This window comes from Mastomys coucha, unplaced genomic scaffold (assembly GCF_008632895.1).
Source record: "Mastomys coucha isolate ucsf_1 unplaced genomic scaffold, UCSF_Mcou_1 pScaffold3, whole genome shotgun sequence".
In the NCBI taxonomy this organism is placed as follows: domain Eukaryota; kingdom Metazoa; phylum Chordata; class Mammalia; order Rodentia; family Muridae; genus Mastomys; species Mastomys coucha.
In genome coordinates, this window is record NW_022196909.1 from 19,074,943 (window position 1) to 19,079,400 (window position 4,458).

Here is a 4,458-nt window from a genome sequence, read left to right on the forward strand (position 1 = left end):
CCGTTCCTTGGGAGGCTGATTTATGGGATAATCAAAAGGGAACCTTTTGGATAAAGGATAAAGACTAAATTGATATGTAAAATATAAGACTGGGATTTTTGGTCTTCAAGAAATGAGCTATCCAGAGAGTTTTTAGAATAGCAAGAGAAAGCTGTCTGGAGCAGAGCAGAGCAGAGCAGAGCAGAGCAGAGCAGAGCAGAGCAGAGCACAGCACAGCACAGCACAGCACAGCACAGCACAGCACAGCACAGCACAGCAGAGCAGAGCAGAGCACAGCACAGCACAGCACAGCAGAGCAGAGCAGAGCAGAGCAGAGCACAGCAGAGCAGAGCAGAGCAGAGCAGAGCAGAGCAGAGCACAGAGAGCTGTATGAATAGCTGTCTCAGCTTTCACTTTACCAGCAACATAAGTTTTGCTCTCCAGATTCTTGTCAGAGATTTGATAATGAGTAAAATCTTCTAACACAAACTATGGCTGAGCTCAATCAGATTAACACCTGAAAGCAAAAACTTCACTCTGTGCACCTTTCTCAGAAGCAGAGAGCTTCTCTCCAGGAAGGTGGGACCAGCTGGAGGCACAGGCCACAGAAGCTGCAGCCCTCGTTCATCATCTGGACCCAGGAGGGATGGCTGATCCACAGGTCTCTGCACACAGATCCTACCAGGGTAGAGCTGATCACCTAGAAGTGCTGACACAGGCTTTCAGACCCACAGGAGGAACAAGCTCCAGACAGAGACAGCAAGAACATCTAACAACAGAGATTAACAGATGGCTAAAGGCAAATGCAAGAATCTGACTAACAGAAACCAAGACCACTTGGCATCATCAGAACCTAGTACTCCCACCGCAGCAAGTCCTGGATATCCTAGCACACCAGAAAAGTAAGATTTGGATCTAAAATCATATCCCATGATGGTGATAGAGGAATTTAAGAAGGACATAAATAACTCCCTTAAAGAAATACAGGAGACCACAAGTAAACAGGTACAAGCCCTTAAAGAGGAAACACAAAAAACCCTTAAAGAATTATAGCAAAGAATAAGCAAACACATGAAGGAATTGAGCAAAACCATCCAGGACCTAAAAGGGGAAACAGAAACAATTAAGAAATCACAAAGAGAGAAAACTTTGCAGATAGAAAACTTTGGAAAGAAGTCAGAAGCCATAGATGCAAGCATCACCAACAGAATACAAGAGACAGAAGAGAGAATCTCAGGGGCAGAAGATACCATAGAAAACATTGACACAACAGTCAAAGAAATCGCAAAAAGCAAAAAGCTTCTAACCTGAAACATCCAGGAAATCCAGGACACACTGAGAAGGCCAAACATAAGGATAATAGGTATAGAAGAGAGTGAAGACATCCAACTTAAAGGGCCAGTAAATATCTTCAACAAAATTATAGAAGAAAACTTCCCAAACCTAAAAGAGAGAGAGAGAGAGAGAGAGAGAGAGAGAGAGAGAGAGAGAGAGATGCCAATGATCATACAAGAAGCCTACAGAACTCCAAATAGTTTGGGCCAGAAAAGAAATTGCTCCTACCACATATTAGTCAAAACGCCAAATGCACAAAACAAAGAAAGAATATTAAAAGCAGTGAAGGAAAAAGGTCAAGTAACATACAAAGGCAGACCTATCAGAATTACACCAGACTTCTCGCCAGAGACTATGAAAGCCAGAAGAACCTAGGTTGATGTCAGACAGACCCTAAGAGAACACAAATGCCAGCCCAGGCTACTATACCCAGCAAAACTCTCAATTACAATAGATGGAGAAAATAAAGTGTTCCATAACAAAACCAGATTTACACAGTATCTTTCCACAAATCTAGCCTGACAAAGGATAATAAATGGAAAACTCAAACACAAGGAGGGAAACTATATCTGAGAAAAAGCAAGAAAGTAACCTTCAAACAAAACTAAAAGAAGATAGCCACATGAACAGAATTCCAAATTTAACAACAAAAATAACAGGAAGCAACAATTACTTTTACTTAATATCTATAAATATCAATGGACTCAATTCCCCAATAAAAAGACATAGGCTATCAGACTGGGTACGTAAACAGGACCCAATATTTTGTTACATTCAGGAAACCTACCTCAGTGACAAAGACAGACACTACCTCAGAATAAAAGTCTGGAAAACAATTCTCCAAGCCAATGGTCCCAAGAAACAAGCTGGAGTAGCCATTTTAATATCGAATAAAATCAACTTTCAACCTAAACTGATCAAAAAAGATAAGGAGGGACACTTCATACTCATCAAAGGTAAGATCTACCAAGATGAACTCTCAATTCTGAATCTCTATGCTCAAAATGCAAGGGCATCTACATTCATAAAAGAAACTTTACTAAAGCACAAAGCACACGTAGCACCACACAGAATAATAGTGGGAGACTTCAGTAAACCACTCTCTCCAACAGACAGATCATGGAAACAGAAACTAAACAAAGACATAGTAATACTAACAGAAATTATGAAACAAATGGATTTAAAAGATATCTATAGAAATTTTTATCCTAAAACAAAAGAATATATGTTCTTCTCAGAACCTCATGGTACCTTCTCCAAAATTGACCGTATAATCGGTCACAAATCAGGCCTCAACAAATACAAAAAGATTGAAATAATTCCTTGCATCCTATCAGATCACCATGGTCTAAAGCTGCTCCTCAATAACAACATAAACAATAGAAAGCCCACATACACGTGGAAGCTTAACAACACGCTACCCAATGATAACAGGGTCAAAGAAGAAATAAAGAAAGAAATTAAAGACTTTCTAGAGTTTAATGAAAATGAAGCCACAACATATCCAAACTTATGGGACACAATGAAAGCAGTCCTAAGAGGAAAACTCATCGCTCTAAGTGCCTCGAAAAAGAAACTAGAGAGAACTTACACCAGCAATTTGACAGCACATTTGAAAACTCTGGGGAAAAAAAAAGAAGCAAATTCATCCAAGAGGAGTCGGCAGGAAATAATCAAACTCTGGGCTGAAATCAACCTAATGGAAACAAAAAGAACTATATAAAAAATCAACCAGACCAGAAGCTGGCTCTATGAGAAAATCAACAAAATAGATAAACCCTTAGCCAGACTAACTAGAGGACCCAGAGACAGTATTCTAATTAACAAGATCAGAAATCAAAAGGGAGAAATAACAATAGGAACTGAGGAAATCCAAAAAATCATCAGATCCTACTACAAAAGCCTATACTCAACAAAACTGGAAAACCTGGATGAAATGGACAATTTTCTAGACAGATACCAGGTACCAAAGTTAAATCAAGATCAGATAAATAATCTAAATAGTCCCATATCTGCTAACGAAATAGAAAGAGTCATTAATAGTCTCCCAACCAAAAAAAAAGCCCAGGACCAGATGGGTTTAGTACAGAATTCTATCAGACCTTCAAAGAAGACCTAATACCAATACTCCTCAAACTAGTCCACAAAATAGAAACACAAGGTATTCTACCCAATTCATTCTATGAAGCTACAATTATTCTGATACCTAAACCACACAAAGACCTAATGAAGAAAGAAAACTTCAGACCAATTACCCTTATGAATATCGTTGCAAAAATACTCAATAAAATTCTTCCAACCGAATCCAAGAACACATCAACACAATAATCCATCATGATCAAGTAGGCTTCATCCCAGGGATGCAGGGATGGTTCATTATTCAGAAATCCATCAACGTAATTCACTATATAAACAAACTCAAAGAAAACCACCACATGATCATCTAATTAGATGCTGAGAAAGCATTTGACAAAATCCAACACCACTCCATGGATAAAAGTCTTGGAAAAATCAGGAATTCAAGGCCCATATCTAAACATAGTAAAAAAAAATACAGCAAACCAGTAGCCAACATCAAACTAAATGGAGAGAAACTTGAAGCAATCCCACTAAAATCAGGGACTAGATAAGGCTGCCCACTCTCTCCCTACCTATTCAATATTCTACTTGAAGTCCTAGCCAGAGCAATTAGAAAACAAAAGGAGATCAAAGGGATACAAACTAGAAAGTAAGAAATCAATTTATCACTATTTGCTTATGATATGATAGTATACTTAAGTGGCCCCAAAAATTCCTCCAGAGAACTCCTAAACCTGATAAACAACTTCAACAAAGTAGCTGGATAGAAAATTAACTTAAGCAAATCAGTGGCCTTCCTCTACACAAAGGATAAACAGGCTGAGGAAGAAATTAGGGAAACAACACCTTTCACAATACTCACAAATAATATAAAATACCTTGGTGTGACTCTAACTAAGCAAGTAAAAGATCTGTATGACAAGAACTTCAAGTCTCTGAAGAAGGAAATTGAAGAAAATCTCAGAAGATGGAAAGATCTCCCATGTTCATGGATTGGCAGGATTAATATAGTAAAAATGGCTATCTTGCCAAAAGACATCTACAGATTCAATGCAATCCCCATCA